Source organism: Sebastes umbrosus, chromosome 2, assembly GCF_015220745.1.
Source record: "Sebastes umbrosus isolate fSebUmb1 chromosome 2, fSebUmb1.pri, whole genome shotgun sequence".
NCBI lineage: Eukaryota > Metazoa > Chordata > Actinopteri > Perciformes > Sebastidae > Sebastes > Sebastes umbrosus.
The window spans coordinates 33557617-33578583 of NC_051270.1; the positions used below are offsets into that span (position 1 = coordinate 33557617).

Genomic DNA, 20967 nt, shown 5'->3' on the forward strand with positions numbered 1-20967 from the left:
CTACCTTAGTTATGACCGCGCAAAATGAAACGTTATCTTACCTGATGTGTTTTATCCAGCGACTCCTGGTCTTTTTATCAGCCGGGAAGAGAAAGAACCAGCGAGACCCGTTGCTGGTGTGAGTAACACACAGGCATTGTAGCTTCAGAGAGAGAGAGACGTCACTTGAAACTTTTGGGTGTGTCATCTTTCTAATTATGTATTCTCACAGTCTGATACTTCAACAGTTTTACAACAAACTTTGACTTCCTTGACTTGCAAAATGATGTTTTAAATTGACAAACATCATATGTGTGATTCATGGCGCAATTCAAACAGGATCAAAAAATTATTTGTCACTCGTTGTTGACTACCATTTATGTTTTTATCGAAATAAGGTCCCATGGTGGTCCACCGGAAGCGACGGGACTTCGCCTCTCTATGTTTGGTTAAGATCAGAGAAAATGATGGGGTCTTGGTGAAATACTGAAAAAGTCAACAGGGACTTGAAACAACATGTTTGCAGTACTTTATTAGCATTTAAATTAAACCACAATCTTTCCTTAACCTTAACTGAAGTGCTTTTGTAGCCAAATCACATGCAGGATTAAGATGTGCCCACTATCCATCCCAACCACCTCTGTATAACTTTGGTGTGGTACAAGAATGCAGCACTTTGTTTCCTGGAAAGAAACGTTCTCATTGAACATAATCCTGCCAGAAATTCCCTTAAAACGTAGCTGGTAAAACAAATAAGTAATATATAAACATCATTTATAGGACACAAGGCTTCTCAAAATGTGATGTCATTGTTGCGTTCACATCTTGTTTCTGTCATCCCCAAGTAACTAAATAACAGCTTATGCGGACTACTTTTCTTTATAGCCCTTCGCAGCGACAATCTAAATAGCCTAACATCATGGGAGTCTTGTAATTAATGGTGAAATGGTCACATATTTTCATTACTGATGTAAGTGTGATGAAGTGCGAGCAGCCAAAAATGAACTCAGTACTGAGGTCAGATGTTTCAGAGGAAGTGCTGCAGCGAGTTTCTAAAGCCAGACCCCCCGGTGTGTATTTTCTCTCTGCCAGCCTCCAGCAGCTCGCAGAGATGAGCTGTCTGGGAAGAGAGGCCAATGCAGCGCTTCTCGTCTCATCTCCTCCTAATCCGGCAGCAACCACCCACCCCCACCCCACCAGCCCTCCACCACCACCACCACCACCACCATCTCCTCCCCACCCCGCTCAGTGACACTTAGCACTGGACAGTCCTTCCAATATATTCCACATCCCATTTCAACTCCGACTAATTGGAAACCTGGAGTCTCTCTGTGTTTTTTTTCTGTCTTTTCTTTTTTTTACATACCCTTTGTTCTCCCTCTCCCCTCAGTGTCTGCCATCTCCTTTTTTCTCTCCATCATCTCAATATGAGAGACAGACAGTAAACTAACCCCTCAGTTGTCTGTGTAGCAGAGAAATGAGAGCGTAACCTGTGAAACCAAGCGCGCCCTTTATATTGGTTCATCTGCATGCAAGAGGCGGGCCGAGACACCGGAGGCTTCATTGGAACAGATGACCTCGGGTTTATGTTTCATACATCATTATCACGAAGCCAATCTCACTCTGCCTTTTAAATGCACGGGGTCCACAAGCACACACACACAAACACACTTTATCTCAATATTCATTTCTCTTTCCCCCCTCGTCTTTCTCACACAAACACGCACACACACACACACACACACACACACACACACACACACACACACACACACACACACACACACACACAGAGTGGAGGAAGGACAATGTGCCATGAGGGCTTTAGTCTGCATGGGGACTGGTGGTAGTGCACTTAGACTAACAGCAATTACCTGATGTGCAGTAGAGACCATGTGGAGAGAGTCCTGGGGAAATCCATCAAAATGCAGTAAACCCAGTGGGCCTGTAATGAACTGGTGCTCTCCCAGCTCCTGTGCTGCACATCACATCAGTGTCTGGAACCATGTATTAGTCATGACAAATGAAGGCCTAGGCCAGGCTTGTGTGTATATTTAAGAATAGGTAGTGCAGAAGGTCCATTCAGATCTGGTGGAGGTTTAGTTTAGTCATGGTCCGTTGCTTCTTTGAATTTACATTAAAGAACCAATTACGGTTTGTACAGATCCCTTTTTTTCTCAAATAGTTTTTATTGGTGAAAAACATGGGCAAACAATAAACACATTGCTGGATTTACAGGTCAACATTTTTCATATTTTTGTTTTCCCACCCTCCTTTTCACCCCTCCAAACCCCTGCACAACACAACACACATTACAGAAAGAATGTGTTGTATATGCATACAAACATACATGTCCACATGTATACATATACGCACATATACATATAAAATAAAATAAAATAAAAAATATAGAAAATAAAAAATATAAAAGTATATTTATGTATAAGAAAATATATAAATAATATATATTTATTTTTTAAATAAATTAAAATAAGATAAAAAAACCAAAAAAAACTCTGCGTCAACTGGCTTCTATTTGGCTGTGGGGTTAAGGAGTATATTGATCAGGAGCTTGTTACAGACCGATGATTGTAAAAATGTCTTTAATGAAGCTTTTAGTGTTACGATCAGTGTAGTTTTGGACACAAATGCAGACACAGACGATGGTGGCAGTTGAACAAAAAGGCTTTATTGCCAAAAAGCAGGAATATTGGCAGAATGAATGAATGAGTGACGAGACGGGCATGAGCAGGGCAGGCATGCAGGCGGTGATCCTAGGCACAGGAGAACAAACGTTAGTGGCATGAACGAGATCAAAAAAGACTATGCAAAAAATTTCTAGCAAGAAACAACTAAGAGGCCGAGGCGAAACTACCACTTGGGTTGATTCAACGATCTGGCGCTGAATGTCTGGAAGTCTGGGGTATTTCAGCTGAGGTGGATGATTGGATGAGCTGCAGCTACGCAGGTTGATCAGTTGCCTTGATTACATCAGTGCGTGAAAGAGTGACTGCCAGGGAGAAAACTCACACACCCACACAAACAGCCAGACACGGCCACACAAGACAGACAGGGAACTGGGCACAAAGGGAAAAAAGGAAGAGACACACTAGGAAGGCTGAGGTCATGAGTGGAATCATGACATTTAGTTCACTAATAATAGAATATTTTCCCAATAGCACAGTTATTTGTTAATAACCTTGAAATTACTCAAGTTCTTTTTACATGAATCTTTCATGGAAAATCTGTGTTTCAATTATTTCCAAAAAGATTTATGGAAACAGTCAAAAGAGAAAGTCCCACGCTGCATGGAACACTTAATAATAATAAATAAATAAATAATAAAATGTGATAATAATAAAAACACCCACACAAAACAAATGAAGATTCCTCTTCATTCATCTCTTTTATTGCCATATATATAACAATAAAGTGTTATCCCCGCAGTTGTGGTCTTGACCGGTATTGAAATAAAATCCTGAGTATTCTTTGCCTGAGACCTAAACTACAAAATAGGGCATTTGTACCCCCCTCTGCATACTGTATATCCATTTAGTGTTATTATTATGTGTCTTTCACTGTGATATTTTTTTAATTGTGTAAACAAAAAAAACAAACAGTAAATCAGCCGACAGTATCTCCTTCAAGGTTGACCTTTCATTTGACTGTCAGTTGTAATTTTTGTGGGTTAAACTGACAAGAAAATGTCTTTAAAAGCTTGATTTGAATACGACCGAGCTCCAGCTGTATGTTTGTTCTCGTGTGTTAGTGTTGTGCGTTGAGTTGCAGGTCACCTCTGAATCACAGTCACCCTTTTGACAGTCAGTATTGGTTCAGCAGGAAGTTTTACGGATTAATTTTTCCTTCATGACATCCCATTTTAGGATTACCTGGGGGGTATTGTGTTGCCATGGACAAGTAGCCTCCTTTACTGATCTGTCACCAGGCTTTAATGGATTTCTATTTGGGATATAATTATCTGTTTAAGCTGTCAGTCCAAATCTTGTTCAGACTTTGGGATGCCCTTAAGGTAAGATAACTTAATATTCTCTTAGCAAAACAGAATCACAAATGAAATTGAGCTGGTAGGAAGCTCATTGATGTGATAATTCAGATGCTGAAAGAAAAAATAAAATGAGGGAAACACTGAGTTGTAGCTCAAACATTTCTACACATTTTCATGTAATTTGGGACCGTATTGTTGAAACACTGCGTATGCAAAAGAATGCATTCTGCGTTTTAAATGCAAAAAAATTTAAAAAAAATGAGCCTGTCATAAGATGGTGCTTAAACCTTCAAACATCATCAACCTACTGGAAATTTAAAAGAATCACTTTTGTGTGGGATATGAGCTAATGATAGTTAGAGTAGAAAGGACTATGTGTAAACACAGAAAGGAGAGAAGCCATTAAAACATTAATAAACCTCTATCTTCACTCTATCTCCACTATGTTTCTGTACGTGTTGCCTTAAAATGTTTTTTTAATGACCCAGGATCATTAAAACATCGTAGCTAATGTCTGTTTTGCATATTACATTTCTTTACTGTTTGATATAGTTTCGTTTATTATTCATATTTATATTTATTCTTCATTTAATATGGCTGATCATGCACCCAGATTAACAGGAATAAAGGCATGCATCATTTAACACAGAGGTTATCGAAGTCTGACACTTTAAGAGTCTGCCCAATGAGCTATTAGCAGTTCCTGTTTGCAATCTACACATGGATGTACAGACAACTGTCGCTAGATTACTTTGATACTGAAGAAAACTTAAAAACGGGATGATTTTGAGGGAAGTTCTGGAGATGTAGGGATCGTCTTTTTTCCTATGATTTCTTAGTGGATTTATTCACATTGGAAATAATGCAAACCTCGGAAAGTGTCAGTCACATTGAATGTAAAAATATGGATATTATGTGGTTTGTGTGTTCACATTTGCCTGGTTTTTGATGCAGACCTCGGCTCTAATATTTAGCTTCAAATACACATCACTGTATCACAAACACCACTGGCTCATCACTGCTTCTTTGCTCTCTCCTATGTCACAGATCGACCTAATTGGCATCTTCTAGGTACATGCTGACAGAAGTTGGGTAGGTGCAAAAAGTATACATATATTTGCCTTATTAGCATACAGAATCTTCTTTTGCTAGATTCTACAGCTGTGTTGCTGTCTCTTCCGGGCACCTGAGATAAAGACAATCCCCTTGTTTATAGCGTGTTACTTACAATTTCTCTGTTTATGGCTGTGCCCTATGTTTGATGTTGATGCTCTCTAATTACATGTTCGAGAGCATCATGGAAATGTGGCCTGCAATCTAACTCAGATGGAAAAAATGTACGGCATCCATTTACTGAACAAGACTAAGAGTCTACAGCAATGCTTGCTAACAAGCTCACAGTGTTAACATGCTGATGTTTTACTGGTGCCATCTTAGTATTATTGTGTCAGCATTTATGGTCTCAGTCGCTTGTTTCAAGTCTTCTTCAATACAGCATGATGTTCATTTAGTAAATTATGGTCCCATTTAGAGTCAAATAGACCATAAAGCAGGTTATACTTTAGGGCGTGGCTACCTTGTGATTGACAAGTCTCTACCACGGCGTTGTCCGGTCTGGGAGTTTTCCTTGTTTTCGTCTTAGAACTTCAACCCTTTCACAGTGTGTTTTCAGTTCATGAAAGTTAGTTTTAACATTTTGGTCGCCTAGAAAATGCCATATTCAGTGTTCGGTTGTACATAGCTCCATCTTTATTTGAAACTAGCGATTGAGACCATAAACTCATGTTTACAATGTTTACTGAGGTAATAAATCAAGTGAGAAGTAGGCTCATTTTCTCATTGACTTCTATACAATCAGACTTCTTTTTGCAACCAGAGGAGTGGCCCCCTGCTGACTGTTAGAAAGAATGCAAGTTTAAGGCACTTCAGCATTGGCTTCACTTCTCAGACCCGGGGGTTGCCATCTGGATTCATCCACTTTGGCCCATTAATATCTGTACTAAATTTCATGGTAATCCATTCAATAGCGGTTGAGATATTTCAGTCTCGACCAAAATGGTGGACCGATCGTCAGACTAGCGTCGTTACCCATAGAGTCATGGCTGCCTGGCTAAAAATATATGGCCTCCATTTGCTGAAAAACCTAGTGCCAGTCAAAATTATGATCCAATTACATGTGAATCTGACAGGACTTTAGATAATAAACTTAATCCCACATTTCTGTGACAGGCAAAGAAAAATTAATAAGACCTCATGAAAGTCAAGCACATCCAACATATAAAGAGGAGTCAAAAGTAACAGCGCTCCTCATCATTTAATCACTTCTCCCTCCGAGTGATTTTAATTCACACTCTGAAACTAGCATTCGATTTGAGAAGTATAATTTAAATTTCACCCAGACATAATGATCAGCAGCATGAAGGTTGGATTGCTGCTGGCCGAAGCGAGGCCACGAAGCATGATAATTCATTGTTGAATGGACACATGGCCAAAACCACATGTGTCCAGGATCCGCCGGTACCTGCGGGGTATTAATGCTGGACGGGGGGGAGGGGCTGCGCAGGATGCTGGATAGAAAGGTGATGACACTTGGCTGCAGTAAGTAGGGATTCAACGGCTGCTGCTGCACACACACATACATAAATATACATATACACACACACACTTGAGCCAGGCTTTTAGAGGCTTGGTGGGACGTGGAGGGGGAAGGCAGATGGGGGGAGGACATGACCGGCGTCTGCGGGGACAGCTGCGGACGTCTCCCCTCCTCACCGCCTCACACCTGTTACACATCATGTCCGCTACAACACACACAGCATCTTGGGTGAACCCCAGCACGCCGCCACACGCTCTGAGGATTAACAAACACAACCTCACACACACACACACACACACACATTTGTACAAATTAAATAAATAATATTAAATGTAGGAGACGTCCAATGATTCTTCATTATTTCATTTATTACTCTTAAAATAAAAATGCATTGTCGCAGCTTTAAATACATTTCTTGCACGACATTTATTTGGCACTGAGTGTGAATAATGATTACTGGGACGTTATCAGGACATTAATTAAAAGCACAGAAATACCACGAACGCCCTGAAATAACAAATTCAGTTCATTGACTGAGAAAGCCTCTATCTCACCACTGACTTATTCCATATTTTTTTTATTTTAGCTCTGTCCAATATTCTTTATCTCCTTGTGTCTTCAAATTAATTTGTGAAAGAGAAATGGAAATGACAGTCGTTTGGTCTTGTTATAGATCCCCCATGTTGTTATTGGTATAATGTGCAACAAAGAAGTCTCAGTGGATTATTCTCTTCAACTGAAGTTCCATTGTTTATTTTTCTGCTACAACATACACATCTGCTCTGTAAATCACATGTTCTCTGTTCTCCTTTGAGAAAAACAAAACAGAAACAAAAAGGGAGACATTTGTATTTTGTAAATTATATTTATATTTTGGTTTCATGATGGAGCCCTTTATCTTTGCATTCATTTGGCTTACTTTGTTGGTTCTCCGTCTGTGTAGAATCAGGATCAGGTTTATTGTCAAGTTTTCACATATAAGGAATTTGTCTTGGTAATTTGGTGCATAGCAATAAACTAAAATAGTCAGAGAAAATAAAATCAAGTACTGTTAAACAAAAAAACAAATAGAAAATTGACGATGAATGAATGAAAGAATGAGAACTTGTTTCCATACAGCCGATCAAATTGCTTGTTTAAAACCATATTTTCATAAAGCTGGTTGGTTGATTTTATTAGGATGGATAAGCTAACTGTTTCCTCAACCCAGTCACCAGAAAAAATGTCAGCATTGTGTGTTTTTGCAAACCATGAGCGATGTTGAATGTCGACGTTTCTGAACCAAAAGCACGTTTCATAAATACGTTTTCAGCCTCGTATCACGCTTGCAGAAATGCACAAAGCCACATGGTTAACATTTTGAAACAACTGGTTAGGTTTAGGAAACAAAGCTACTTGGTTAAGGTTGGAAAAAACATTATGGTTTGTGTTAAAATGATAATGAGCAACTGCCCCTTAGTGGACTTTCTCACTTGTTATACTCGTTATTATACCATGTAACTGTCAACGTCAACATTCAACATATCCGTAGTTTGCGAATTGGTTTGGTTTAAGCAACAAAACTACTTGGTTAAGGTTAGAGAAAACATCATGGTTTATGTCTTAACTACTGTAAATAAATAACAACCTCCCTTAGTGGACTTTCTCGCATGTTATACTCGTCATTATACCATTTAACTCTCAATAACGGTCGCTCGTTGTACTACTTCACTTGCTTTGCGCGTCGCTTGTTGTACTGCGTCACTGGCTCCGACCGAATGCAAAAAATGTTGACGTTCAACATGTCCGTGGTTTGCAGAAACATACAATGTCAACATTTTTTCCTGGAGACTGGTCTGGTCTCCCCCTTGTTTCCACTCTTTATGCTAAGCTAAGCTAACTGGCTGCTAACTCCAGCTACATATTTACCCTACAATTATGAGAGTGGTACCGATCTTCTCATCTAACTCTTGGCAAGAAAGCGAACAATCTCCTAAAAGGTTGAACTATTCCTTTAAAATGTCAAACTTGTTTACTCTTTCTCAAAATATTCTTTATTTTGTAAATACATTAATGTTGTTTCTCAAGGCAGCTAAACCCTTGACATTTGACTTGACACTTTAACAAAAAGGGAAGAATTTCTTGGAAAAACAAACTGTCGGAGGGGGATCCGAGTTTGTTCTGTATTGATGGAGGAAAAGCAGTTCGCCCTTGAAAAGCTGCCTTTCATTAGCGTCTACAGGAGACTGGTGTAAACATAAGTCAGGAAGCCAAACACTAAAAGGTAGAGGGCAACGAGAGGTCGGGTCAGCGAGAAGAGAGAGGTCAAGTGAGAGAAGGAGTCACGGCTTCCTCCAAAGTCTTTTTGTTCCATCGTAGATATAGTGCACACTATGAAAGCATGTACCTTCATTTGAGGTCGAGAAGCCTGAAAAGATTAAAGAACCCAATGTGTCATCAAACAGAGCAAAAAAAAAAAAAAAAAACAGGCATAAAAATGATACAAAGACCAAAATCGATAACCTGTCTGACGAAAGCTCACATCTCTTTGCTTCTGTTTTCACTCTGTTTTCAACAGGTTTAAAGGATTTCTCTTCCACAGTCCATGACTCGGAGCTCCAGGCCCAAACAGATGACCACGCAGGCCTTGTTGCTGTAATGATGTCAGTAGTTTAACCGTGTCTCCATTACCTAACATAGTGCTGCAGAGGAAGCCAGATATTTCCTCTGCTGTCCAGGGCAAAGCAGGAGCACAGGTAAGTCCTAAGGAGCCCATAGAGAGTCGTAAATTATAGAGAAGTTCGAAAAGTTATTTTCATAAAACATAACGCCTATGGCTACTCATTTGGAATTTGGTCCTGGGCGCTTGAAATATTTACAGCCTTTGTGAAGAGTCTTTTTTAACGTAGAAGAAAGAGAGTTTCTGTATTCACACATAAAAGAATAGATGCTATGATCAGAATGTGTAAAATGTTAGAAGCACATACAGAATTCACACAGATGCTGAAGACATTTTGACATGTTGCAGTAAGAAAAGCTCAGTGGTAAATAAGGAAATGAATGATGGCTTAATTCCATTTAGCTGCTCCAATGTTCGTTGTCCCGTGTGAAACTAAAATTAACGTTCACCTATTTTGTCACATCAGTCGTGAGTCAGTGACTTGTCACTATCGTCAGTCCTGTGAGTCACATGAGTTGCTAGTCAGTGAAATTAACATCAACCACGACAGTTTCCTGACCCTACCTGAGTGGTTATGTTGCCTAAACCTAACTTCCTGTGAAAACGGAAGTTTATTTTGAAAGGACACCATACATGTATCGAGCGTATATTGACACGCCGTCCCTGGTCCGTTTAAAAGTAACGCAAGAGGGGTACCCCGTGTGTTGGTCTCCGATGCCGAGGGGCACTGACCAAGCGTTTGTGTGTGACAAGTAGGGAGTGAGAATGTGTTGTGCATGCTGGCTCACTGTCGTGACTCATAGGGACACTTGAAAATAACGAACCCATCGTTAATGTTGTTAGTGACACCGTTTTGCGTTGACAAGGCAAAATGTCTGCTGTGAAAAAGCCCTGTTGAGGTGTGGACTTTGTAAAAGTGTCTTTTACTTGATATATACTGAAGAAAGGTGTAGAGGTTGTATTTTTACGTTATGTTAAATAATAAGTCTGTCTTCTATATTTTTCTTGTTGTCAACAAATCCAATGAAAAGACCAAAACCAAAAATGAATTGATCCAATTAACAAGTGTCTCAAAACAGGCTGTTCTCATACACCATTGTTAGCCATACCTACAAAAGTAATGCACTGTAGTTTATATAGATCCCATGAAATCAATTTGTTTGTAATCCACGTAGTCGTGAACCAGGAAGTACAAAGAGAGGCAACCGGCACGTCGGGAGGAGGTCGGTGTGGATGGGTGGGTCAAAAATGACCAGACTTTCACCCAGGAGACCGCTGTTCGTACCCTGTGTGAAACCAGAAGTCAACGTTGATTTATGTGTCACGGAACTTCTGGAGTTATTTTAACCCAAACCATGATCTTTTCCTAAACCTAACCAAGTTGTTTCCTGTCAAGACGGAAGTTTATTTTGAAAAGACTGTATGCATGTAAGGAGCGGAAATTGACACGTGTTGCTGGACATTCATAGGAAAACGCAGGAAAAATTACGAATAACTTTTCGTAAGATAATAATGAGTTGAATGAGTATACGTTGTATCAAAGCCTGATATATCTTTTTCTCTAGTGTCATAGAGCTTCATTTTGGCACAAAAACTATTAAAAACACATCACGAACATGGGCACTGTAGTTTATTTTGAGCCAATCTAACACAGTGCATAGTACTAGTGCCATAAATACTCAGTAGAGCACCAAATCTGTATTAATCCGCAGCTGAAAATAGTCCCCAACAAAAAATCACTGTGTAGCCCTTTTTGAGTAATGTTTGCTGAAACAACAGTGCCCAGCTGTTTTTGGATTATTATTAAGCTTTTTAAAAATAATAAAAGTACGCATTCACAAGCATTTTTAAAGATTTCCGTCTTTAGTGGGATTGAAATTGGCTCGGGGCTGAGAGACAGAGAAGCTGGTGATGTGGGAACATATTCAGAGACAGACTGACAAATGTTGGCGTTGGGCTTTTCACAGGATTTGTTGACAATAACAAGAATATGAAATATCACCAGTCTTATGCTTTAAAGCCTCTGAACACCCACACAGGTGTTATTTCAGTTATGCTGGCTGACTCTCAGGTTGAGGGTAGGTGGAGCTTTGATGAGAATTTATAAGGTCATAAATCTACATCTACCAATAAGAATGAGAAAGGTGCAGGTTGTCCCGGACAAACAGGAGCAACAAAGCTAGCAGGAGACTCAGGAAGATGTCAGTCAGTTATAGTCTATACACGCACACACAGTCCTGAGCAGAGGTCGAAGCAGCCAGATTAACTTAAATCACCTGAGTGGGTGTTCAGAGGCTTTAAATTGTGAAGCTAGAGAAGCCATGGGTGCAGGTCATTATGTTTTTCATGATCACTGAACAATATTTCTAGCATCAGGCAATAATTATGTTACAATCACCAAATTTTGTTTTCTAATCTTGACTTTAACCTAAACAGATTCTTATTTCTTAATCATAATCGTGTCTATAATCAACAATAGGGCTGGTCCAGTGCATAGACAAACTAAATCCAGAGGGCTCCCACCGAAGGAGATGTTATTTTGTTCATTTTTGTTTCTCTATGTTTGTGTTTTTAACCAGTAAGAGAACATGGATGCAGCTTAAATGGATAAAAGTGTGAAAATATGAAATGTCACCCTATGCTGTTTTGAGTGCCTTCTACCCTCTGGCTACCTGACACCAAAACAGAAGAACGTCTACTTCGGTGCACACATTTTTTTTTTAGCTGTGTGTAGAGTGACAGAATGAGCAAAAACAACATAAACACAACATTTGGCCTTTTTATAGCATCTCATGTCACTACATTGTAAACTAGCTGTTAACTATCACAGACAGAAGATGAATCCTTCAGTTGGGGCTGCAAGTTACGATTATTTTCATTATCGATTATATTCTTGATTAATCAATTAGTTGTTTGGTCTATAAAATGGTGAAAAATGTCAATCAGTGTTTCCCAAAGCCCAAGATGACGTCCTCAAATGTCTTGTTTTGTCTTCAACTCAAAGATATTCAGTTTACTGTCATAGAGGAGTAAAGAAACCAGAAAATATTCACATTTAAGAAGCTGGAATCAGAGAATTTCTTTTCTTCTTAAAAAAATGACTCAAGCCCATTAATTAAAATAGTTGGTGATTAATTTGATAGTTGACAACTATGCGATTAATCGTTGCAGCTCTACCTTCAGTATTAAAGGAATATTTCAGGACTTTTGTACACTTTGGGTTCTGTTGAGATAAGGGTTGCCCCCTCAATTAGTCGACTAATGGGTCGTTTGGTCTAAGTCGACTAAGATTTCTTTAGTCAATTAGTAATTTTTTTATGCTTCTTTCATACTAAATGACTTATTTCCAAAAAAAGTATGAACACATCTTCGGTAAACACAAGATTTAAAGTGGTGTTTTTGTGTGGTTCTTTGTGGAGAAACTCAGTTTCACAGATCTGTTGATTAAATCAACTAATCAATTAGTCGACAAAATGGTACTGTTAGTCGGCTAAGAATTTCTTTGGTGGAGGACAGCCCTAGTTGAGATTATGAAACACTTTCTGATCACGAAAATACAAAAAGGCAATGTCAAAATCATGAAATTATTATTCTATTTTCTTGAGAAAAACAAAGGATAAAAATAGTCAGCCCGTTCTCATTCCCAGGGCGTCAAATACCAAGTCTTACCAACGCTGATACCAAATACCAAATACCAAATACCAACGCTGTAAGTTTGATACCGCCGCAAAACGCACCGGGCTTGCCATTAACTACAGTGTAAACCCATCCATGGCAACAGTAAACGCTCAGGGAAAGTGCCGTGGTGATGTTGTTTGAAGAGAGAAAGAGACACACAGGTCAGGGGAAAGGGGAGGTGTATGGTCCAACAAACACAAGGCTTCCATCCAGGAGACCGCTGTTCGTGTCCCGTGAGTTAAATTTCCTTTTACAATCAGCTGATTGTTTGTGTCCCGTGTTTGCAATGTTCAGTCACATTTTCACAGTTAAAGTGTAGTGATTTTTAAGGTCCAGTGTGTTGGATCTGGTGGTATCTACCGGTGAGGTGAGGAGATTGCAAGCAACTGAAGCCTCTCCAAGCGTGTTAGAAAGCTATGGTGGCCGATGTGAAAACGTGAATGGCCCTCTCTAGAGCAATCTGAAGCAGATCCAGTGTGTAGAGTGTGTGTGTACGTGGGAAGTAAGTGGTGAAGCAAGAGAGAGAGAGAGAGAGAGAGAGAGAGCGGCGGCGACGACGGGAGCGAGTAACGTTATCGACTCCGACCCAAACAGGAAAAGTTAACAGTGTTTGGTTTGTCCGTTCTGGGCTACTGTAGAAACATGGTGGTGCAACATGGTGGACTCTGTTGAGAGGACCTGCCCTCCATGTTTTTTAGACAGAAACACCGGTTTTATACGGCGATATTTACTGAAAATGATACAATACAGCCAACAATAGCCTCAGTAAACTTTCAGGTAATCTCCTGGCGATCTCCCTCCAGCCTGCTGCCTCCTTGTTTACATGTAGGTGTTTGTAGTGAAATGAGGTGTCGTATCAGATAACTCCTCATTTTAACTTCACCAATCAGTTGTTCATCATCTGTTGGAATAAGGAATAAATAGAAACAGCGTCTTACAAAAATTCAGCTCAAAACAGCGATGCGCTGTGCAGTGCTTCGTTGCTCACGGTCAGTTAGGATGTTCCAGTAGAAAACAATGCAATCAAACTGATTTTGTCACCGACGCTCGCTTGCGTCGCATTCTGTTTGGAGGGTGTAATATGTGGGCTACCATACAGCTCATATGCTCTGCGTTGTACACATTACATTCCCTCTAGAGTTGTTTTGTGAACCCAAAACCTTAAAGTTCAAACTGCGCCTATGATGACGCCGTGTGTGACGAGTTGGGATGAGAACCTATTGAAATAATTACACCCATAGCCTCTCTGGGAGTGTGAACATGATTATACTGAAACTCAAATTTGAAAAAAAATACATGATAACATAGATACAGAAATCAAGATATATTCTATTATGCTAAATTCTTTACTGCAAAGTTGAGCCAGGCGTTGGTCTGGTAACACATTATAGACTCAGAAATCATCGAGTTTTGTGTCTAATGGCTGTCTTTATATGAATGTCGTATATTTCTGCTGCTGTCCCCTCGTACCTTTCATGAGTGATACACTTTCCTTCGCCACAGTGTCAAACTGATCCCCCAGCAGACTCCAGCAGGCTGAAGCTTCTCCAGTTAACGTTGCCAGCTGCCCTGAAGCGAGTTTAACCTGAGAGGAGAGATGCACCTGTACAACATTAAGCTGGGATTGCGGCGCTCAAGCTCACTAAATCTCTGTCCACTCAACAGGTATTAAACCTCAAGCAGTGAAGCGCCACACAGGGGGCTGCAAACATTCCTCCTCCCTGCTGATGAGCCTTCACTTCGCCGCCCTGCCCGCCAGTGTTGTAAGTAGTCATGCAAAGAAACCTGGTGGCGCAGCTAGTCAGCCTTCAAATTATTGCCAGGGCAGTCTGTATTCGAGCTGTCAACGTCTCTCAACATCTCAGTTTCTTCTGCATAAATCAACTTAACATGTTTTTAAATCCCCTTCCTCCTCACTTGTAAACATTACTTTGTTTGTATGAGCGGAGAGTAAGCATTGAGGTGAACAAGGCATGGCGTGATTGTGAATGACCGAGCGAAATCTATCCTCCAGAGAATAATGTATACCCTGGGCGCTGAATGGTTTTGATTATGAAACAATCTGTTACTCACGTTGCACGGTTCATGGCAAAAGCCTGCAAACATCCTGCCATATATCAAACAACCCTCTGAATCTGCTTGGCCAGTCACAGATGTCCAAATGGCTCTTTCATCCTGTTTGTCTGGAAATGTATCTCTGATTTACTCTGGTGGCTAAATTATAGGCACATATGTTTATATCCACAAGCTGTGATTGATTATTTTGTTAAGCGTTTTGTCCCTGAGGCAGTTTTTAGTAATATGGAAATGTTGTGCTGCGGCGTAATGAAATGCATTTATTTTATGTCTTTATTCAGAAACCTTTATGTTTAAATATCTAAGCACAAGCTTGATAAAAAATATCACTCTTCATAGTGTAATAACACACATTTCTTCTCTATATTAGTTTTGTTCCTGCTGTTTTTGCTGTGCACCTTTCATCAGTAGAGAAACAGCGTTTAGCCATCAGGATGCTGTTTAGTAGACAGTGATTGATGGTGTGTTTTGGTCATGATGAAAGGAGGTCGAAGCCACAAGGGTCACATTCTTCTCCTTTAGTCTGAGGATCTTTATCTCTGATCACCTTTGCTCCCATACGACAGTTATTCACGTAGCAACGAGGCAAGAAATGGAAGTCGTGTCTGTTTCGATGAAGTCATCTATTGACAGTAAATACAGTTTGTAGATGGTGAAAAGTACCCAAAATAATGATGTGGTCATTCCCAAAGACTGGGTCGGGACCCACAGGTGGGTCGCAGGAGATTTTGCAGAATTTCTTCCGTCGTCTTTTATTTAACATTTATATCTGCAGTTCACTGTAGAAACACATGAGAGAGCCTGAATGTTCGTATTGTCCTGATAATTGTAGCCTACTTTAGGGATGTGATGGTGAGGAAATGTTCCCACTGGTTGATGAACATAACAACAGCGGTGTTACCGATTACACCGAACATTTTACAAGAAAAGATGACAGTTAATATCTGTAGAGTGCTTATTTTGTTCTTTAACATTGGATGGCTTCTACGGTCGAGCTTCCACTGCAGGACCGCAGGTTTCCACCCGGCGCCACGGACACCGGCTGTGACCACTCAGTCCTCCGCTCGGCAATTGCCTCAGTAACGTTATGGTTCCCTTATAGCATTGGGTTTAAATCCGAAATATTGTCAAACAGATGCTTTTGCTTTTCACTTTGACACCAAATCCTCCGCCATCTTCTTGTTGTTTAACTCTCTCTCGTCCTAGAAATCTGACTCCTGCTACTCTGAGCTGAGACTCCATACTGAGCAGACACTTTCACTTTCAGTTTGTAGCGTCCGTCGTCTGACTATGTATTGATAACACGCCGCTGATACGCGAAAATGAACTAAATGGGGTTTATTTCTATAAAAAAAGCAAAACGGCGGTGGGGGCAGTGGGCAAGTAATGTAATTGGTGTATGCCTGACCACCGTGTAACACCGTAACACCGACTACCGCGGCAAGCCTAGCCTACTTATAAAATTGAATCTATTATGAATGACTGGCGTACATTCGGTTTGTTATACTGATGAGAGGAAATGAAAAAGAATGAGATGGCTTTTAACTCCACCTAAATGCATTTACTTGGTAGTTTTTAAGTATTTAACATGTGTATATGTTTTTAATAACATGTTCATAAAACAAAGTTGTGATTTATCAAACATATATCTCTTTGAAAAGGCTGGTTTACTTATTCAACATAATATATGGTGATGAGGAAACTTGAGTAAAAATGGTCAGGAACGTTCATTTACACACAATTTCGCTCTTCTCATGATTTATAGATAAGGACTATTGTGAATTTGGTTGCAACGGTTTGTCATTTTTAAAAAGTGGGTCACAGGAAAAAAAAATTTGAGAAACACTGGTCTAGATTAGAAGGGAGATGGCATGACTTATTAGATGACGACTTAAAATATAAAAGAAAGAAAAAGATGAAACGGGTTCATTGAAGAAGAACATGTGTTCAATGTTGAAAGCCAGAGAAACTATACACGCTAGAAGCCAGCTTCGTTTTATTTAACAGTCTAGAAATCTCTACAAACATATATTCTCCCACATGTTTAGCACAAGATGAAATGGGAACAGAGCAAGATGCCCATTCCCATGCACTTCACATTTTTATTTACTGATGCTCTCCTCACTGCAGCTCATTACAGCCCATATAGTGGAGTGAAAAGGTTTGGAGAAGCAGCCAGCAACACCACCTCCCATGCAGCTTTCCTGAGGGGCATTTCCCTTACCATGGCAAAGGCTTTGTAATCTGAGCTCGGCAGGTGCGTTGATGGAGCTAGCGTGTGTGTGTGCGTGTGTGTGTGCGCGTGAGGGTGTGTGCTGCATAGCAAGAAATGAGAGGTCAAAACAAAGAACGAGGGAGGACAGAGCTGGGAGCATACCTGGATTTTATGAATGCTAGTGAATATGCATTAATGCAAGTAGTCAGTATGAGATTTACATGATACTGACATGTGGAGCTGCTAAGAATAAGCTCACACAGAGCAACATCTGGAGCGTGAAAAATCTCAAAATACATTTCTCTCCTCGGAGGCTAAAGTTGGAACAGATAAGATAAAGTGTAAACACTTTACTTTTACCACAATCGTAAGCCGGCTCTGCCGTTGCCATGTTGAGATTCGTTGAGAGACAATAGATTTGCTCTCAATTTTGCGTTTAGCACCTGTAAAGGACCAGTGTGTAGCATTTCGGGGGATCTGTCAGCAGAAATGGAAGATAATATTCATAACTATGTTTTCATTTGTCAATAATCACCTGAAACCAAGAATCGTTGTGTTTTGTTACCTTAGAATGAGCCCTTCATATCTACATAGGGAGCGGGTCCTCTTCACAGAGTCCGTCATGTTGCTCCGCCATGTTTCTACAGTAGCCCAGAACGGACAAACCAAACACTTGCTCTAGAGAGAGCCTTTCACGTTTTTACTCAACCTGAAGGCCACCGTAGTTCTCCGACACGCTTGTGAAACTGCGGTAACGTGAGCCGCGGTCTGACTTCCGTTGCTCCTAAACTAGTGTTATTATGGTAAGGATGACCTCTGAGCGAGGCAAACGGCGTTACCACGGTTTTGCACTCGGCGGCTCACGTTACCACAGTCTTCGAAAGGGAGGAGTGAGCAGAGGGGTATTCAGTTGGTTGCAATCTGCAACCACACCACTACATGTTGCCAAATCCTACACACTGTACCTTTTAATGTACAGTAGTTATAAGCAGATATAAGAATAATTTTATATGTTTATTATTAATGTCAACAGTATAACTTCTTCTACTGTATGAAGTATCCTTAAGTGGTGTATCAACAGATAACTAATTATATGTAACATAGCTGTATTATATTGTGATATATTACTTTAACACGGTTTTCAATGGTCTATAAACGTGTGTGTATCTAAAACTCAAAGTGCCTTCTACTAGATTTCACTTTGAACTTTCAGCTGCATCTAATGGCTTTGATCAGTGGATTTAGTCTACTAAACTGTCATATCAAGTGAAGAGGTATTTATGAATAAATAAATAATAAATATTGACAACTACAGTTGTCAGTATCTGTTTATTCACCAGTTAAAGATCCATCACAGGGGGAGTTACACAGTAGTGTGATGTAGTGAGTTATAAACCATTTATTATTGATTGTTTATCTACTTAGAAAGAACAAGCTAATTTCACTTGCCATTTTTAAGTTGGAACAACTTCACAAAATTAAGCAATTGCAACAAAATATAAGTAAACTTAAAAAGTAGATATAAAGTAAACATAACTTCAGACTATTAGTTATATTTACTTACCTTTTCAGGCAAACAGTCTCCTAGATTTCTATGAAGTAAGATCGACATGTCAGATTTTACAGTGAAATACAGTTAACAAATAAATAAAAGCGCATGATACAGTTTCAACATTTTCTGATAAAGCAACATAGCAGATACAGTGTATTTAGAATATATATAAATATGTAATATGTATGAATAATAAGTAAATCAAGCATAATGTGAAAGAATAATATACACAATTTCTATTGATATTGTATATACGTGTTTATATAATGTATGAAAATACAACAGAAAACAGCAGCATAATAAAAAATGATATGACATAATATAGAGAATATGGTTGGCTATTGTGCATCCTTATTGATTATACAGATATACAGAATTAATTTCTGATCTGACACCGTCCACAGCAGGTGATCTTTTAATAAACAATTGCCAGAGGTAGCAGCATGAATAAAGACGGTGGAGACGTAACGCTGTAGTAATTAGCTGATGAGCGATGACAGAGCTAATAGAGTCACAGAGGGGTGTTGATACAGTGTAGTGCTCACTGCTGTTAACACAGGAGGGCCAAATGCCTGATATCTTACATTAGTGTTTAGTAGGAAGTCATCCATCTATTAGAAGCAGCCACCTGTTTACCGTCAAGCTCAAAGAGAGAGGCAGCAAGCAGCCGCGGGGAGTCCCTCAGGGCTCTCTTCTTGGACCTCTTCATTTCTGTCAGCTTCTTGACATGTTGCAGGCCGAAAAACTGGACACTTTTTGGAGCCTTTCCTGCGCTGCACTTAGACTGCTCATTAATCATTTTCCGGCTATCGCACAGAAGCCTCCGCCGTTGCCAGCGAGCGAGTCGTCGGAAGCGTATCTGCAGCTTGCACGGCTCCACAGGTTGCTGTCGTCGTGGCAGCAGGGAGGCGTAAGCGCAGGAAAAAAAAGCGGAAGAAAGAAGCGAAGGGGATCCAAAAATAACCTGCCAGAAATTAGGTGATATGAAGCTGTTCACATGAATGATGGATGGAGTTATAATGCGTCTCTAATGACCGGCTTTTATGAGCCAGTTTTTGTTCTCTCAAACTCAAATGGCTTGAATTGGATGTCAGAAAAGGTGCCATTCAGAACGGAGCAGACCTTCGTTTTATCCTTTCACACGAGAAAGCAAAAGAAAGGCACTCTTAAATGTGCTTGACTGTGAAACTCTTTTATCAGTTTAAAGCAGGCGCCCGCCGCCGCTTATAGGGACTGTATTTCTGATGTGGATGTGTCAATCGTATCATTGATTAAGAGCCAGGTAATCCATCTGACGTGGAGATTATTGGATCAGTGCAGCACCTGCTCCCGGCTGATTCCCACATATAAAATGGCTGCGTTAATCCGTATAGGTGGAGGCAGTCCTTCAGGCTGAAGCAAGGACAGGGAGCGCTGCAGCCAGGAGAAAGGCTGCCTGAGATATTGAGAGGCTGTTTTTTTTAAGGAATTGGGGTTTGGAAGCAGAGGAAGAAGGGGGGTAGTGTGGCTTTCAGTCAGTCATACAAGGTAATTTAAGCCAGATTTAGGTGAGCTGTCGTCAAGGTCATGGCAAATAGAAGTGCCGGGAGAAGTACGGGTCAGTAATGTAGGCCTGGGAAAGGAAGTCATTGTGACAAATTCACCATAGATGCTGTGGTGAAATATAACAGCTTCCCCAGCCCTCGGTATGTTGCTTTCACCATTTAGAGCAACATAATGAAAATTGCACGCTGCTATGACTAGTTCAAGATATAAAGTAACCATGAGGGACAGTGGTTAAGTGTTTTGTTTTACCACTTTAAACAGCTAGAATAAACAGCAGCGTTCATTAGTGCACAGCCATTACTTCCAGCTATCTCATTCATGAGATCCGGAGTCAAATCTCTCAGGTTACTCAGCTACTGTCAAATGTCATGTTTTACAACCGCTGGGTTTTATTACGGGCCCTGTGGCTTCTATACAATGGGCCTCACTGTGGAATGCGCCATAACACCCTCCCCGGCTTCATGTATGCGTGCACACACATACAGCCGTAGTGACACGTTGTGTAATGGAGACAGTTATATCGGGGGCAATGCTCTTTGGCAGCGTGGACATGCCACTATGAGTGTATGTTGTTATTGGAAAAAGCAGAGAGCTGAGCGGGGTCATGGCTGCCGCGTAGCACCTCATCAGTCAGCCCAACAGCCCAGAGGAGGGATTGTTT

The 20967-nt window shown here is 40.3% G+C and overlaps 1 long non-coding RNA gene across 3 annotated transcripts in view; it reads left to right on the forward strand.

The window, feature by feature from the left end:
- The window catches only part of LOC119501827, a 52817-nt gene that overhangs the window by 24186 nt on the left and 7664 nt on the right, over positions 1–20967 (forward strand). Inside the window, exons 3-6 of one of the 3 annotated variants that reach the window (XR_005209932.1) lie at positions 5033–5077; positions 9139–9316; positions 14584–14681; positions 17125–17254. This is a non-coding gene — a long non-coding RNA (uncharacterized LOC119501827). Of the gene's footprint in view, positions 1–5032; positions 5078–9138; positions 9317–14583; positions 15531–17124; positions 17255–20967 lie in introns of those variants that run through there. The other 2 variants (XR_005209930.1, XR_005209933.1) reach the window with 2 other exon arrangements.